The sequence below is a fragment of the Pleuronectes platessa genome, chromosome 20, assembly GCF_947347685.1.
Source record: "Pleuronectes platessa chromosome 20, fPlePla1.1, whole genome shotgun sequence".
Lineage (NCBI taxonomy): Eukaryota > Metazoa > Chordata > Actinopteri > Pleuronectiformes > Pleuronectidae > Pleuronectes > Pleuronectes platessa.
The window spans coordinates 2,471,645-2,491,205 of NC_070645.1; the positions used below are offsets into that span (position 1 = coordinate 2,471,645).

At 41.2% G+C, this 19,561-nt stretch overlaps 1 non-coding gene across 1 annotated transcript; it reads right to left on the reverse strand.

Annotated features, from left to right (window-relative positions):
* Nucleotides 1-1,557: 1,557 nt before the first annotated feature.
* Nucleotides 1,558-1,629, reverse strand: trnae-uuc (transfer RNA glutamic acid (anticodon UUC)). The gene has a single exon. It is a non-coding gene; the product is annotated as a tRNA-Glu (tRNA).
* Nucleotides 1,630-19,561: the final 17,932 nt, after the last annotated feature.

Consider the following 19,561-nt stretch of genomic DNA (forward strand, 5'->3'; position numbering starts at 1 on the left):
GCCCATCTGTCTCCTCAGATTCTGGTGAATTTCTACTGCTGCACCATCGAGAGCATCCTCACCAACTGCATCTCAGTGTGGTAGGGGAGCTGCTCTGTTGCGGACCGGAAGTCACTGCAGAGGGTGGTGAAAACTGCCCAACGCATCACCAGCTCCTCACTCCCCACCATTGCAGCTGTCCAGAGCAAGAGATGTCTGCGGAGAGCGCGCAGCATTGTCAAGGACAGCTCACACCCCAGCCACAGACTGTTTGCCCTCCTCCCTTCAGGGAGGCGCTACAGGGTCCTCCGTTCCCGGACCAGCAGGTTCAGGAACAGCTTCATCCCTGCGGCTGTCACCTTGCTGAACTCTGCACCACAGTGATAGCAGCAGCCCCCTCCTGCCACACACAATCCTCCAACCACTGAACATTTGAACATTTGCACTACACTGTTACTTTTTTTACTACTGTATTATCCCGCCTATAGTAGATTCATAATTATATATTTTTATATATTTATCTTGCTCATAGTTCTTATATCATATAATACCTGTTAATACTGTTCTATTTCGTATTTCTTACTGTATATATGTTATCTATTTACATTCCACTTTAAATACGCACAATACTCTGCACTTTAACTCCCTTTATTTGCACTTCTGGTTAGATGCTAAACTGCATTTCGTTGTATAAGTACCTGTAATGTGCAATGACAATAAAGTTGAATTTAATCAAATTGAATCTAATAAGCAGTCAATTGGTCCGCTGCTTTTTCTCCACAGCCTTAATAAATGTTCATTAAATTTTCAGTTTTTATCCATGTTTTTAGCTGGCGTTTTCCTGGATTCCGTGGCATATAGTGTGAAATTAATAATCATAATAAACAAAAATATATCATCTCTTATTTAGTTTTATACATCAATCTGAGAGCGATGGCTGAAATGTTTGTAGCACATTGTCGTCCTCTCTCTCCTCATTGTAACCTATAATTTTGTATATGTTTAAGGTGGATCCCCCACACCAGAAATTATCGTCAAGCCTCTGTTGGTATGTTCACTCTTCCTTTGCCTGTTATTACTTATAAGGCTAAATGGGGGCTTTGTCGTAGGTGGTAGCTCTGCCCACTCTGTCCTCCCTCCCCTGAGCTAAGGGGCGCTACTAACTAATCGGCATGGAGCCCGCTGTGATGTCAGTGTTTCAACGATCATTATTGTATCCAACTTCAATCATGATCATAGGGACTTTGAGTCAGGGTTGATGTTTGGCGGCTTCAAGATTTCTTTATTGGTCCCACACACACACTACATGCGAATGGGGGGGAATTTGTCCTCTACTTTTGATCCATCCGTGTGAGCACAGCAGGGCACAACACACACAGTGAACAGCAGATGTTGGGGGAGTTAGTTGCCATGCTCAGGGGCACTTAGATAGGTAGGGAGAGTCCTCTTAGACTTGAACAGATCCAGGTGTGGTCCATATCCAGGTATGTTTTTGTCAGTCTGTGGCCTTAAACCAGATACCTCCAGTCTAATTTCCTTCATTTTCTGCCCTAGTCCCCACTGCTCCCAAAAGAGCAGTTCCCATACCGGGAGTCGAACCCGGGCCGCCTGGGTGAAAACCAGGAATCCTAACCGCTAGACCATATGGGAGGCTTCATTATCAGGTTGCATTGGCTGATCGGTACATAATTCAAGATAGCTGCTGCTTTGCTTTACTTTATTTTGCTTAATGTTGTTTTGCCTTAATTTGTTTAACTTCGGTTATCTTTACACTACTTTGCTTATAGCTTTGCTTTGTTTTGCCTTGGCTTGTCTAAAGTGTCATGTCAGAGTGGGTCGCTTTTTTTGCTCCTATGTTACTCTCGTGCTGGGTCATCCCACCGGCTGCTCCTGTGTGAAGCGTTTATTTCATTTATGCTTTTGGTTGCTTAAGTTATTTTGTTATGAGTTGTTTATTTTCTGTATTTTGTTTACACTCAGCTTTACATGGCTGCCTTATCTTTGTGGGTCTTTGCACCAACCTTATAGTTTAGTTATTGAGACTTCATTTTGATTGTGTTACATGGCCAGTCAATGGATTCTTACTCTATGCAAATAATATTGTTTCTTTGGTAGCTTGTTTTGCTTAATTTGTTTAAATTATGATTGATCATGTAGTTCAGGGGTTTTCAACCAGGGGTCCGTGGCCCCCTGGTGGTCCGCGACGGCATTGCAGGGGATCCGCGAAATCCGCTTTGATATTTCAACACATTTCCAAATTACTCTTGAATATCGTGAAAAAAATCTAAAATAAGAAAAATATGTCTAAAATAATATAAAGGCGTTGAGAGGAACCTTAAAACCGGCTTGGGGCTAGAAACTGACATTAGTTTTCTCCTGTGCATGCGTGTTAAAGGTAGATGTAGAAGAGCGGTTGAGCGGAGATGTAGTTTGTATGATGGGAATTTTTATTTTCCCCAAAAAAAGGCCCAAAAGGGCCGCGGATTACTTTCTAGTCAGAATGGTGGTCCCTGGGACAAACCAGTTGAAAACCCCTGATGTAGTTTATGTCGTTTTGGTCGCTAACTTGAGTGGAGCCTTACTTATCGTGTATGTAATTGTTGTTCACTCATTATTAATAAATAATTATTTTTGGATAGAACCACCTCTCCTGCTCTTCAGTATAATGAACGTGAAAGCCTTATGTGTTATTAGTTTTGGTCTGAGGTAATTCATTTTCCCTGAGTTAATATCCCGGGGGGTCGTTGTTGTATTTTCCTTGATTACACTGGTTAATTCTTTGTCTAACCAATCAGAACCACCTTACGTCGCCACATTCAGGTTTCTGATTAGAACACAGACCTTCGGTTTACTCATACACGAAAGAAGTCAATCAAACAACAAAAAAATGATAAAACACACATTTCGCAATGAAGAAGTATTGTAATACACGTAAAAGACACCAAAATAGGTGTCAAGAGCCTCATGTGAGGCGGGACAACAACAGTGTAGATGTGCTGTAAACATGTGATCTCCACAGTGGAATGGACACATTACATCCTGCCTATTTCTGGGTTGTGGTGGATTGGTCTGAATTGAGAATCTTCTGCTGCATTTTTCATAATGTGAAAGGCAAAATTATTCTTCAGATTGCAGGCTTGCCCAATATCACCAGGGTTTGGCTCATTACATTACATTACATTTTATTTAGCTGACGCTTTTATCCAAAGCGACCTACAATAAGAAAGGCAAACTCCAAAGTTCTAAATGTAAGTGCCATTTAGGTGCTACTAAATATATATATATATACATATATATATATATATATATATATGCTTGCCATTAAAGTGGTTATTGAGAACACTGCTGCTAGGCAACAGCAACATGGACACGAATATGGATAATGTAAGGAGAAATCCAAAGGTATAATGACAGAGGTCTAAGATGAGGCCATTGGTTATATCAACACTTCCCTCGAAGGTATCATAGAATTACAAAGAAAACTCACCTCATATAGACTCATGGAGTCTGCTCATGAACACATTAAACATATCTAAAGACAGCACAAGTAAATGCACCGTTTCAATCTTGACAACATGGTTTTGTAGCTGTGGACGCAGGGACCGTGGACAGCTGTGTTGCACTGATTTTTAGCTTATTTGCTCATGCTCTTCAGTTTACGAATGATTAACTGAATCAAAATAATCTCACTCAACACTGTCAACAATGTGAATGTAGTTGAGGGTGGTTGATTTGATTGAACTTGGTTAGTTTGCTCTTCAATGTTTGTGTGTTAATGCATTATAACTACAATACAAAAGTGTACTTGAACAAACATTGGCATCACTCTGCCTCTGTGAATGGATTTGTGCATGTTTATATTTGTGTGATTCAACCCGTCTCGCTCTGACTTGAACTCTCTTTCTGACTGAGAGCCTCTCCACCCCCGTGTGCAGCGCTAATTCTGCACAGGGTTGCCGCCTGCCTCACCGGCATGAGTGCAGTCACTCGTGTACTCTGCAGTTAAATCATCTGTGAGTGCCAGAGCACAATGAGACCATCAGCCATGTGAGTTTCAACATTTTATAGTCTATACTTCACTCCAGAAGAGAGCCTGCTCATGCCTTGCAAGTGTTCTCATACTACCCCTCATTCCATGATAAAAAAACATTTAAATGAATCACTCAGCAAATTTAATAATCCTCAGAAGATAATCCTCCGGCTTGCTGTTCGGCCAGCAAACTCCCCTCGCACCATCAGCTTTGTTTTTGAAATAAATGGAGTGTTTGTCGAGCTAGTCTGCTTTTGTTATAGTCAGCGGCTTTGTTGTGTGCGAGCCATCGCGTCACTCTTTGATATGAATCACTACTTGAAATGGACTGAGGTCTTCATCACTACATTTCTGACTAAATTTTAATTTAGGAAGAAAGAAGAAGCTTCTTTCAGATAAGACAAGAAAGAACTGTGGCTGAAATGTTTCAACATTCACATTAGACATTATGATTAGCTATGTTTTTATCAGTCACACATGTTGTCAGCTGTTAAGAGTTAATTAATAGCCATTAGTTGTGTTCAGCATTTAAAGGCTTTTTAAAATTCTTTTAACTTTAACATTCTTTATGTAGAGGCTTATACAATAGCAATACCATGGCTTAGATTGGACTAGTGTGCTTACGATGCAGGAAGTCACGCACACTGTATTTCTGCCATTCAGGTGGTTATTGAGAACGCTGCTGCTAGGCAACAGCAGCATGGACACGAATATGGATAATGTAAGGAAAAATCCAAATGTATAAGGACAGAGGTCTAAGATGAGGCCATTGGTAATATCAATACTTCCGTCAAAGGTATCATAGAATTATAAAGAAAACTCGGCTCATAGACTCATGGAGTCTTCTCATGAACACATTAAACATAACCACTTTTAAAGAAAACATAAGTAATTGCACCGTTTCCATCTCATCAACATGGTTTTGTTGAAACAATTCGACCTGGCTTTGGACGCAGGGACCGTGGACGCAGGGACCGTGGACAGCTCCACAGCCCGGCCATTGCACCACCAAGTCGGGGGCAGACACCCAGGGAGCCTTGCACAGCTTCACTAAGGCTGCTTAAAGTGTTAATTTGGTGCCTTTTATACATGTTTGTATTGTTAAAGAATTATGTTTTGCAGTTTTTACCCTCTCTGTCAGTAACTTACTGCTCCTCTCTGTGTCTCCATCATTAACTCTTCGCGCTGCCAACCGAATTGAGCCAAACCGAAGGCGCCGCCATCTCCTCCGGCTCCATACATTTACTTAGTTTACAAAGTCTGATGTTTTTAACCAGTCTGAATTTCCACATGTTTCAGATGACACGGATTGTGTGTAAGTGAGAGAGTAAGAGAGCGAGTGGGATGGGCTGATGAATGTGCGCGCTGCTCTGAAGAAAGATTTGACTCATTTCAGAAAAGTATTGATCATTATGTGATGATCACTGTTGATATTATGGCGTCATTGATGTTGCTAGCGCGATGACGGTACATTTTGGATATATTGTGAAGCCCTAGAAAGCCACAGAATCCATCATGCCATCTTGACTGTCCGGGAATGAAGTGGTGGGCTTTTCCTTTTCAGAGGAAAGTGGAGGCACATAGACTATTCTCTCTCACTGGGCGCCTGTAAATGTTCTGAGTTATGTACCCCTCTTTGCCAGAGCTTTTTCAGCTGTAAGACAAAAAGCTAATCAAAGGCTCTTGCCTTTGGTGCAGGTAACCCCAGCGTGAACTAAAAGAGAGAGCAATATCATACCATCACTCACTGTGCCACATGCTTGCACCCCCACTTCTCTCTCTTGCTCTGAGAAAACATTAGTTCTCGTTATATGGAAATTGGAGGAGAATTTCAATTTCCTTTTAATGGCCTATTAACGCACAGTTTCTCTCTCTCTCTCTCTCTCTCTCTCTCCTTCTCTCTCTCCCTCTCTCTCTCTCCTTCTGTCTCTCCGACTGTTAGCTGCTCCCTCATGCTGTGTATCAGGTTATAAGACTTTGGGTCCGAGAAAATATTACATTTACGTACATATTACGATCGCTACTTTAACTTCTAGTCTTGTATAAGGTAACGGCTGTGTCATTCATATTTGCGTTCCAAATTGACTCATATAAGTGATTTCCGATCTTTTACCTATGTCAACATTGTGGGTTAGTGCCCTTCAAAGCCAACACTGTCTCTGAAACAAAGGTTTATATTAATGACCGTATATAAATGATTGGTCGAGTGCATGTATCGTTAGGACCTCGATACCACAGCTCCACTCCAAGATCACTACTGTGCAGACTCTGGCTCCAACTGATGTTGCCAGCGCACCCCTATTAGATATTTTGGCCTTGTTTTTTAACAGTGGGAAAGTAAGTAACAATTAGAAAAGTAAGCGCTGTGTGGGCCCTAACCCTGTTTGAATAATAGTTACTTCCGACATTGACATTTTTTGTGTACGGCACTATGAGACTCATTATTCAATTCTCACCACATGGTGATTATATTGCGATCAGGTTTTGCAACCACCCCTATAGGCCATTTTCGTTTATTTTCCTTGAACAATAGAAGTTATTTCCTCCTAGAGTCTCTATATGCTTCTTTTTTTTTTCATGGACAGAGGAATCCCTCTGTACCTCGCCTCCCTCCTTTCTACATCTCCTCTACTCCCCCTCTGCTCCTCCACAGTTCACAAATTAAAACCCCAAAGGCTGCGCTCCAGCCTTCCCAAATGGGTTGGAGGTGACAAGTAGCTTCCATCAACCCAACACTCACTCCTCCCCTTTGTCCACACACATTCACACACTCTTCACAGGCTCAGACACAGGCACATTGCGGCAGTCCTCAGCTGAGGTTGTGACCCCAGTTGTGTGTGTGTGTGTGAGAGAGAGAGAGAGAGAGAGAGAGAGAGAGAGCGAGAGAGAGAGAGAGAGAGAGAGAGAGAGAGAGAGAGAGAGAGAGAGAGAGAGAGAGAGAGAGAAACCTGGTGTTAAACTGACAGTAAGCCCTACTTCCTGCTGGTATACCTCCACCGGCAGCTTGGCCTCAACGGACTTCACCCCACCACAACCCTACCTGCGGCTATTCCTGGGACACACACACACACAAGCTCCCTCTGTGTTTTTCTCATTTTATCGCCACACCTGCACACATACTCATAGTCATGCTCTGTCTGTCAACTCACTTGACATGTCGATTAATTTTTACCTCTGCCCCCCTCCCTACAGGCACATACTTACACACCAAAACACAATTTTACTCAAGGTTTATACCACAGGTGTATACCACATAGAAAATAAAAAATTTTCAACCGTCATTTCCACCATCCCTGGTTACACACATACGAACACACACACATGCACACACTGAGTATCCTCAGGGAAGGTGCGTGGTACTGATTTGAATGTTAAGGCTCTGTATGACACCAAGTCAGACTGCTCGGCTGTCCATTTACATTAGAATGTATGTGTGTGTTGGTGTCTCTGTGCTTGTACTTATATATTTGTGAGGACCATTTTGAGCCTAGACCTTACGGAGTGAGGACATTTCAACCTCATCTTTTTAAACTTTGCAGAATGCTTAATCAAGTTCTCTTTTGCTTTTTGCTTTGGCACTAAATCTTCCTTGTTGTCAGCCATCTCTTCTCCCCTCGCTCTCTGTCACGTGACTTTGCTCTTTAGCTGCACAGAGTAGACCTTATAATTGTTGATTTCACTAAGTATTGTATAAAGTGTAAACATAGTCGTTAGCTAACTTAGGTAACAGCAGTCTATGAGCAAATGAAGGACTACGAACTATGAAATTAATCACTAGAAGTTATTTAACTTTCTCATTTCTTTTTCTTAAAGGACTCATCCTATGCCCATTTTACCACAAGTTGATATAGTTCCTTGGGGTCTTAATTAAATGTCTGTAACATACTTTTGTCAAAATACCACAAGGATCATTTAAAACAGCACCTTTTTACCCTGTCTAAAACAGCCCTCCTCAGATTGACCTGTTTTGAGAGCCCCGCCCCCCCTCTCCCCTCCTCCCTCCTTCACGAGATACAAGCGCACAGATTTTTAGCTATCCATTACCTCTGTAGATATATGGCTACTGGAGACGAAAATACAATCTTACAACCATATCGTTTTGAACCAGAGTCAGGTGGGCCAGAGCCTGCCTGCGACAGCCCTAACGCCCCAGTGCAGCCCCTCAGTGAGAGCAGTGGGAGCTGGAGCTGGCGCAGACACTTAGATGTCTGAGGGGTAGCAGCAGCGAGCTAACGCTAGCTTGCAGCAACTTAGATCAAGATCTACGTGAGGGCAGTTCACTGGGAGCATTGGAGACTTCCCTGCGGTGTAGCCGGGGAAGCGGCAGTGACACGGTACGATGCGGGGACGTTCGAGGCAGCGGCGGATCTGCTGATGCGATGACATAGCGGCTGGGATCAGCTAACGTCGCCGCCTCGGACAGCCCGGATCGCCCCGTGTCACCCCTGCTCCCCCTGTCGCTTTTGCTGCGTGTTAACTCGTTGCTTACCTTGAGCTCGGGCTTTACTTTTCTTTATATTATTTATTTTGCTGGAAATCTCTTAATTTTTTAGAAAGGCACTGGCGGCATTGAATGGTAAATGGTAAATGGTTTTGTATTTATATAGCGCTTTTCTAGTCTTGATGATCACTCAAAGCTCACAGTACAGTTTTGCATTCACCCATTCCGCACACATTCACACAGTGCATCTATCCGCAGCACTTTGTTATTCTATGGGGGGCCATTCGGGGTTCAGCATCTTGCTCAAGGGCACTTCGGCATGCAGATGGGTCAGACTGGGGGTCGAACTGCCGACCTTCAGGTTAGAGGACGACCACTCTACCCTTCAGCCACAGCTGCCAAGATTACCCATTACAGATCCTTTCAGTTAATCAAATCCATCTTCAAATGATTATAAGTCAGACAAACTGTAACAGGAAAGACAGAAAAAAACATGTTCGGGATCAGATGGGTTGGACGCAAAATCACAGACTATAGTGATTTTCTGTAGAAGTGGATGAAGCAACCCCTCTGCCCTGCCAGTGCCTTTTTTGCAGAAAATGCTAAATGCACTCCAGCCCTGATTCTATACTTAAAACAAACTGTAATGCTGTGTCCATCCCCTCCATGCAAAGTCTTTGCGTCTTTCGCCCGGGAAATGTGAGCAGTGATTTAAAGTCTGGATCAAACAGATTATTTCGGATTACACTGTGTTTGTGTTACAAAGCAACACAAACACAGGAGCCATGTTTCTCTTCAATAAAAAAACAAACATCAAGTTGCTATCTTTAGATGAAATTGCTGAACAGCAGGCTTGTCTCATTCCATGTTGGCTGGAATTGTTATTGTTTGTTGTTGCAATACTTGTTTCAGCTCAGTCATTGCAGACAACACATGGTCTAAATTTTCAGTCCGGCTGTTTGCATGTGAAAACAATTTGTGTCAACATTAGGGTTTCCAAGGTGTTATTTTAGACCTTTGTCACACAGTGAGACAACTGGACAACATAACAACTCCAGCCTCTTTTTTTTCCTGTTCCTTTATTTGGCAAAAAAACGTATCACATTTTTGTGCTCACACAAAGTGAACTTCCCAAATCATTGGTCCTGGTCAGTGCATGACTATACTGTCAAAAATATTGAGTATTCATGTATATAGTAATAAGTAATCAATATCCATTGGTATAACAGTTTGTGGGATCTCAAGTTACTTGATTACTGCCCTATTAGCCATGTTTAGTGTATCAATTAAGCAATCAATTATTTATTTTCGGATGGCTAGTATAGCTGTCCTGCTCTTGTAGAGAGGATACATTGCTAGAGGGACATGTTGGACATGTTTCTCCTACATTACTTTGGATATGAACATTACCTTAGATATGACAAGTACTCCATCTTAGTCACATGTCTGTTAGCATTAGCGTTAGAAAAGACTCATCAGCAGATGGTCTGTGTTACCTTTACCCTTTAAAACATGTCTTTGTCTATTCCCCTCACCCAGCTGCAAACTGGGTTGTTTTTCAGTGAGCCTTCAAGCTTGTATTAGTTGCTGAGGAAAGTCGCAAGGGCAGACTCGCAGGCTAGCATGAGATGTGGATCTACAGCCCTGGCCCACATAGACCATTCAAACATGTCAGGTGATCGATCAGGTGTGAATATGCCAAAGATTCAATAAGAACCCATCTTAGATCAGATCATTCAGTTTTACATTTGTTGTATGTTTACTAATCTCAGTGATTCACCAACAGTGCTACATTTTTATCCTTAGATAAGTGTCATCTTATTTCATTGGTAGGCTGCACGCAGTACACTGATTCTCTATTCTCTTTTTGGTGAAGATAATGTTCATGATTAGAGGAGACTAATGTTGACTGTTCAAATAAAACAATTTTTTTTGCTGTATTTCTATTGCATTACATCCAACATTTCTCCATCCAGGCAGCTAGAGAAATGTATTCATAAAGTAGATATTGTCCCTTCTTTAGCCACTCTACCAGCAAGGCTCTAGAGGGGATGATACAGTTGGAAAAGTAGCAAAAAGTATCTATTTCAGTAGATGGATTGTGACGAAAGGTTATACAGATATTTATGTTGGATGAGTCCAATGACAATGGTGACTTTCATTGAAGGCCCCTGGAAAATCCACGCCCCTGACCTAGGTGATCATCTGACTTTACCTCACCTTCATTCTGTCAATATATGTATGCACAGTTTTGTGTGTGAGGAACATGTATAGCTAACCTCATGGTTTTACCTGCTAACCAATGATGAATCTGTGACGTATCTGTCAGTGTCAGTTAGAATGCGTCTCTTTACTGACACTGCAGTTAGTGCTTAAGGTTGATGAGCCTAGGTAATGGCCTAATTTTTGGCATAATTGCTGCAACACAGATATGTAGTGCTGAGGGATTGTAGAGTGTAGAGTGATTTATACTGAAATAAAAGCAACAGGTGAGTGGGGTGATATAACCAGAGTATTTCCCCCAGATCAACTTCAAATTTAGATGAGTGTCATCACAACAATTCAGAGATAAAAACTGACTTAAAAAAATCGATTTTTCGTCACACCGTGTGACCGTGGTGTGGCGTCAAAGTTTGATTAAACACCATCAAAACACGAGCTTCTGTATCTCGGACATACATTGTCCAATCGAGTCCAAACTACACATGTAAGAAAAGAGTCGCAGCCTGATGACATCTACACAGAAATTATGACTTGAAATCACAGCGCCCCCTGGTGGCTACAGGAAGTAAAATGTTTTATACTTTGATGCACTGCTCCTGGCTGCTTTACAATATACAGCTCAAAAGAGCTCAGTCAAGTCATTGGATCATAGTCAGAATTGTGACGTTTCCTCAAACTGTGTAAACATTGAGGTGGATTTTCATTTTCAGATTTTCCTTCGCCAAAGGACACGATGTTGTCATAACTCCAGTGTGCATTGTCCTATCACTACCAAACTTCTGTCACATGATTAGAGTACAAGGCTGAACAGCTCTATGTGTCAATATTTCCTCAGTGTCATACCTACTGATTCGCCATGAAACCGGAAGTACTTTGTAAATCCACTCTGTATTATCCATCCGGCTCCGAACTACTGACCTATGATCACAATCCTGACCTGAACAGCTCTATATAACATTTTTAGTTCAGGGTCATATCGCCACCTACTGATCAGTGTGAAAATTAAGTTGTGGTAACATTGTCCAATTGACACAAAATTGCTCGAGCTACATCAGAGCGCCTACTTGAACAGATCTATATGTCTGTGCATAATAATAGTAATGGCGCCACCTACTGGCAACAGGAAGTAAGCTTTGTTTTACAACTATGATTCAATTTACATTGAATTGCGTGACGGACGCAGGAACTGAAGCGTTTATCCTCGCCACAGAGCGCAAAACGGATTCAACGCGGAGACGTGCGCTTGGTCATCGATCGCTCTCTCCACCGACCACAACAGGCTTCAACGTGCGGGTGCTCGGGCCCGCCAGTGCTACAACGTAGCCCCTAGTATACATATGATTTAGTAAGGAAATGTCAATTATGCAAAACATTTTTTACGTTTGCTTGCAAAGTTGAATATGATGTGTTATAATCTCGGGGGGGGGGGGGGGGGGGGGTACCTCTCATGGTCATCATCCATTTTTTAAAGTATAGAAACCTGTTTGTGTGTGTGTTGGGGGGGTAGGTAGGTTTGGGTGTGGGCGGGGAAGGAGATGGTTTGTTGGATGGTTGATGATTGGTGATGAAAGGCAATACTTGGGCTTCAGTGTATTTTATGAAACGTTGTGCAGTGCCCATTCTAAACATGTCATGTCGATGAAATGTGACTCTAGACACTCATTCTCTGGACTGTGCCTCCTGAATAAGGAGAGTTTTGGTTTCATTATAGATTCCTTGTTTGATTTTGCCTGTACCTTTTTTCCCTTGTGTTTGGATTTATGTTTTCTCCCAGAGTTCTGTTCCGCGTTTTATTTTGTAGTTTCTGCTCCTTGTGTTTTCCGCACAGGAAAAAGAAAACATGAAATAATGTAATGTTGAGTATCCAACTGCAGAATGCATGTGCACCACACAATTGCCATGCTAACAGCTCTGTGAGGCTGTACTCACTCAAGGTAAAGTGGAGCTTTCAGCAAAACTTGAACAATAAGGAAAAATGCTCAAATGCATTTCAAAACCAAGATATAGCTTAGCCTTTAAAGGTAGATTAACTCATTAGAAGCTACCTTTAAACGACTGTTGGTAAATGCACTCCTCCTTTCACTGCTCCTCCAGAAGCTCCAGCCATTCATGCACGTGAATTATACACTCTCTGTATTTTCATAAACTACACATTCAGCCACCAGAGTCAGCATGTCTGTCGGCCACTGAAGAAGCACTGATCTACCTTTCGGGTCGTCCAACTTGATTTGTTTCACAAATACAGAGCCAGGTCTGTCTCTAAACCTGAATATTGTTTTATTTATATATTTATCCACAGCATACATCAACATAATATTGATTATATACTTTTTTATCATGTTCAATTCAGAACAGATTTTACCTCATTTGGTTTTCAGATTATTTTAATATAATTCTCTCTCAGTTGTAGCCTCTAAGATAAGTCATCATTTATCATGAATTGCACTCACTGTGGTCATTGCAGAATGGATGTGGGCATTGTGTGTACAAAGCTGCTGTTTAGTGGTCAGGCGTGTTTTGCAATAATGCTTAAAAAGTGATACCATAGAATGGTGTGCCTTTAGGCATTCAATAAATGTGGTTATCAAATACAATATAAAACATTAATATTTAAACTATTAATATTAAATCATAACTTGAATTTGTTAAAGTTGTCTCGGGGCACCACGCTTCGAAGGAAGGGAAAAGATAGCCAATTTATTGATTAAGATCAGTCTCATTTAGATCTAGTTCAATTTAGAAATCTCAATATTTACTATTAAAGATTATATAATGAACAGTGAAGGTTATGGAGTTCTTAACAGTGTAGCGGTTGGCCAAATTCACTTATGCAACATTAATGAAAAACATTTGTGAAAGAAAACATTTATTATGAACATAATAAAGTATAAAAACACTAATTACTAACAACGTACTAACTAACAAGGATGTGTATGTGAGTGTGTGTGTATGTAAATTAGGGTGCTTGAGATTGAGTTCCTTGGCTTTTTCAGAACAAAAGGCCATGCGGCCTCAGGCTTTTTACATCAAGCGTTTCTGTATATCGAGAAACCAGAGGCCTTGAGAGCCTGTCCGTGTCATTCAGTTTTTCCAGCAAAACGCGGGCTTGTGAGCTCTGACTCTGAAGCTGCCGGGACAACTGCATGTATGTTTACAGTGGGGAGATTGACACAGCTGAGGCTTCTATAGAAAACTCCTATCTTGGTTTTAACTTCTCTTGGGACCATCCTCTTGGAGATAACTCAACCACTGCCTCATGCAGCCCTAATATTTTCTCATATATGATGCCTGCTTTTAAATGGCCTGATTCTCAAATGGCACACAAATACATTCCTCAGTGGTCTCAGGTACTTCTTAATTTCCATCGCTCGCCCACTGTCACCAAAACTGTCCCACATCAACATCAGTGTTGCCCTGCCCTAAACCTGACACCGTGGTGATGCACCGTTATTACTGTAGCCGTAATATATTATAAACAGACTTCTGTACCATTGTATATGTATTTATTCATAGTCACAATGAGATAACAGTGCTACCAAAAGGTCAAACTGGAAAACACATTATATTCTCTAACATATTTCCAGCATACCATAAAAAATAAGTCACATTCTCAAATACCTCATGTGTCTCACTTTATACATAAATATATGTATATATGCTTCATTCAAATACAAACTTTAGAAAAGTATTTTTATCAGTTTTGACAAGTTTACACAAGATCATTATGAAAGACCAAAAGCCTGAGGAATGCAAAGGTGTAGATTTCTTACTTAACTTAAAGGAGTTCATAAGACAGACTATAATGCAGTCCTTCAGTTTAGAAATATGGTGTGTATTTCCAGGGTTTTATAACATGAGCACACAAAACCCTAAATATCAAACCATCCATCCATTTATGCCACTTATCCTTCTAAAGGTCACAGTGGGAGCTGGAGCCAATCTCAGCTGACACTGGGAGAGAGGCTGGGTACACCGTGGACAAGTTGCCAGTCTATCACAGGGCCAAAATAATTCACACCTACGATGTCAATTAAGAGTCTCCAATTGACCTAAACCAATGTACATGTCTTTGGTCTGTTGGAGGAAGCCAAAGTACCTGGAGAAAACAAGTAGAGAGCATTCAAATTTCCACGACAGACCAAGGACGAGCCCAGATTCGAGCCAGGGACCTTCTTGCAGTGAGGAAACAGTGGTAACCTTGCAAACATTGTGTATGGTAATGTTAAGGCCCACACAGCACTTGGCTAAGGTTAGGAATATGTCCAGATTGATTCAGAAGAGCTTTTTGTTGCCAAAGACAGAATAGTGGATGCCCTCCACCCAAATCAACACCTGGGAACTCAGTGGATTAATACATGTAACACTTTAAACATATTCGATTAAGTGATTATATTTCCCTCCATTTGCTGCTGCAGATTTGTTGTTTATATTAGGAATTTCTCTGAAATAGGGTAGCTTTGGATCTTTGTGCCCTACAAATGCAGTTCCCACTCCTGTTTGAGAATTTTTTATTTATTGGTGAGTTTTATGTCTTCAAGAGGAATCAATGGACTCGGAGCTGAGAACTTTGGACAGGACAGCGGGGTCAGAAACATTGGAACACATAGTTGGTTTTGTGCGCTGCACATGAAGTTTGTTTGACAGTCCCTTCAGACAAGAGCCGGTCAGATGAAACCCATATTTGATTGTTCATGCCAGTGTAGAGTTAAATTTGTGGCAATTTTTTCTGAAACAAAGACAAACCATCGAACATGCTGATGCAATATTACAACTACTCAAGATGTTAATAGCTTTTGAGATTAAGTATATTAAGCATTTTTACACATGTGCTGAAAGTATTACTATCACAGTATCAATTTATTTATAATTAGTTTGTAGTGTTGCAGCGACCCAGGATACAGAGTTGGAGAGGAACATCTGTTACTGTGTCCATCAGGTCATCAACAACCACATCCACTTCTCATTCCACTATAGAAAAATGTTAGAATAATAATTAATTATAATAAACTTGATTTATATAGCACTTTTTAAAAACAGTTTACAAAGTGCCTTGTCAACAGAGCGATAAAAGGAAATAGTTAGTTAGGAAATACTTGAAGACATAGGAGCAGTAATATGACAATGAAATAAATAAATAATTGAACAAGTAAACTAAAAGGTGGAAAGAAAATGATAAAAACACAGTATATACACAACATCTCATGAAAGATAAAATTGGGTTTCAAGAAGTGATTTAAGACAAGTCACTGACTCTGCGAGCCGTATCTCTTCAGGGAGGCTGTTCCAAATGGATCGGTATAAACTTGGAATACTTCACTGTATTCACCCACTATGTAATGCTAAAGACATGTAGCTTTTATTTCACTGATTACACTGTTTACATAGTGTATTGATATAATGAAGAGCTGATTGATTTCTGATATGCTGTTCTCACTTTGGGTCATGCCTGCAAAGGGACAGATGCTGTCATTGGGCTGTAACAGCATTACTTGGCAGGTCTAGCAGAAGTGACAGGCATCTAAACAGGCACCCTGCAGTATTTCATAGAAGCACGCAGCCTCTGGCTCACTCTCCTCCCGTGTCCTCCTGCCCAGTCCTGGGCCCGGTCTGCTGTCCAGTTCAGTGCCAGTTAAATAACCCCCACTGCTAACAGTTAAACGGTGTGGCTCTGCTCCATGCCAAGCCCTCTGCCCCTTATGCTCAATCATGTGCCAAATCCTTTCCCCCAGCTAACAGCTAAATATTTTCAGTGGTGTTTCCTTGCCTAGATCTGCTCTCATCAGTTTGTCGGTGTACTAATACATGTTACTGAACTGGACTCAACTTGAAAAAGTATGTTTCCCAGTTCATGAAAAATGTCTGGTGAAGCTGAGTGTTTACTTGTGAGGGATAAGTAGGCGAAGCAGACACAATCAAAGAAGTCACACTGGCACACACATTGCTTTACCCCTCATATGTATCTATCCCCAGAAGAAACATTTTAACACAATCAATCACTGTTTGTCTGTTCCTTTTTTTTTTACCGAATCAAACCGAATCACTTTACTCAATATTTCTGAAATGAAACATGGCACAAAAACAAATCAATATACCCTTTTTTCTTTTGTTGAAGGCTTTTCTGTGGCATCGATTTGACAGAACTCCAAGGATGCACCTTATCCACCATGCAACACCTCTAGAGAAGGGCACTCCTGATTTGGGGGGAGTGCCCTTCTCCTCCCGTGGTGAATTTTAAGTCTTTATTGAGTGGTGAATAAAGAGTTTGGTGAGATTACTGACTGAATAGGGGTGGCTGTGCTGAGGGGCTAGAGTGGTTGTCCTCTAATCAGAAGGTAGGCGGTTTGATTGTGTGTCCTTGGGCAGGATACTGAAACCCCAAATTGCCCCTTCTCTTTAGGGACGTGCTGCACATTGATTCGCTGTATGAATGTGTATGTGAATGGTTAAATGGCCAAGACTGTACTGTAAAGCATAAATGCACTTTATCAGACCATTTACCATTTACATCCCTGGCATTGACCATGGACCTTGACCAGCATCTCCATATAGAATCCATAGCAAGCATGTCCTCAAATCTCTAGGAAAGGGAGCTAACCCTTAAGTAAGAAATCATTTTCATCAACCTATGGTTAATTCATTCTAACACTTCAATATTATTTCGACAGAAGAATGAAGTGTAACAACATCACTGTGGCTCATGTCCTCCATCATCCAGGTTTTCCACTTTATGGCATTTGGACCATTATTCGCTATTTGTGAACATTTGGCCATGACTCACAACATTTAATTAGTCCACATGAAGACAAAGCAAGCACACGGATTTAACGCTTCATCCTGTTTTATTGCCAAGTTATGTTTGTCAATATGTACAGTATTTTTATTAAAAATTGTTATTAACAAAGAGCTTTCATTAAGAACATATCCTCTGAAGATGGATAGACTTATGTTCCCGAAGTCCTGTTTATTTCTTTCCACTATCCGACAGTCACTGACTGTTATCTGTCTTTTTTGCTCGGCAGTAATACTCCCCCCCTCTCTCCACAGGTGGTGCAGATGGCAAGATAAGAACAAATACGGTGCTGTGCCTGATGGAATTGACGGTACACCCTGGCTGAGCATCGCCGCTCCAAGCACACCACATATGGCTGTGAATTTGGGGAGTGTTGCTTGAATTACCTCTATACCAGTACCAACCCCCAGCTAACCGAAGGGGCAGCAGAAGCTTGCCTGATGACCCATTGAGCCAGATTGCTGGTGATGGCAGTGGAAGGGATGCTGCTGGTGGGTAAAAAAATAAAAAGCATTTCTGTGTGTGTGTTGTGGGAGTTATTGTGTGATGGTCTGAGGCAGTGATGCTGGTCAGCTTCTCTAATAGCACTGACAGATGGAGCAGATTTGGTCTAAAAGTGCCCCTAATCTGTCCCGCTCTCTGGGGTGAAATGGGACAAAGTGGACAAGACAACCTCCAGTTACTGGCTGGAAACGCACTGGAGAGAAAGCGCTCATAGCTTTTTGTTAGATTTTTTTTACACTAAGACTTTTACCAACTAGAACAAAGTCTACGGAGTTTAAAATGAAAATGTTCGGAAGTCGGGGAAGAAAAACAATTACGTAGTTTACTGGCAGTCAGATGGAACATGCTGATATTGAGCCAGCATTTCTTTTTATTGGCCAAAGTGAAAATAGATGCTGCTTGCTGGGCTGGAGAAGGTTCTGAAACATTAACAGAGGAGAGAATATGTAGTTGTGATTAACAAGGAATACAGGCTATTAGAAGCATCATCAACCCCCCACACTTGCTCAGGGTGAATCCACATCCTGAATTTCTGTGGACAATATAAATACAAGGAGGATGTCCTCAGATAATCACTCAGACATTTGCGTTCACACATCCAAGTCCTCCAGGGAATCTGCAGAAATCAGTGCATGTCTTAAGGAAGCTTTGGTGAATAAGCATTGGGCAAAAAATATGGAAATGATTATCAGTTCATCTTCATCAATAGACATCTTCACTGGGACCGTGTTCAGATTTAGCCTTGCAGAAAAGTTCTTGCATTCCCTTCATCAAAATCGCTGTAGCAGCAAATCATTACATTCTGAATATCAATAGTGAATTAAAAATACTAGCATACAGACAACCTTTTTATTTCCTGTGAAATCCATGGATTTTTCTTGTATCTCTAAGTTTGGCACATCACACAAACTAAGCGCCTCACATGCATGTTAATAAATAGAAATTATATAATTCCATTTATTATTTAACAAATTATCATCTTTAATTTAAAGTCTTTTCCTATTTCTTATGTCTACATAATATTGCCACGTTCTCACTTAATTTTTCATTGGGTCTGTTTCTTTTTTCAGTAGTTACCACCACCCCACCCACCTATTCTATTTTTTGCATTGTAGTTATTGAGATCTAAGCATTTACTTTGTTCGGTACAACCCACAGAGGTAACAAACTGAAATTTATATTATTTTCCTTTTAACTTTGCTTAAATTTATAGTTAGATATGTGTATATTATTTCCCCGATTTCTGCCCCATTTGGGATGTAATATGCTATTTCCAAAAGCTTGTGTCCATGCTTGGGATTTCTCTTGTACTCGGTGGATTTACCTGTTCCTCAGCACCCGAGTTGACTTCTCTGTCAAACGCATCACTGGGAGAATTACAGACATTAGACAGGATGAATACCATTTAGTGAGATGGACAGGCTCATTAGCCATATCCGAAAGTCTCCTTGCCAGGACCAGAATACACCCCTGCACTTACCTACTTGCTGTAGCTTTCCCTGGATTTCACTTCACTCCTCTTGTTGACTGACGCGGGAGCAGCTGAAACAACGCAGATGTGGTTGCCATGGGTTATTGACATGCAGCAGTGAGA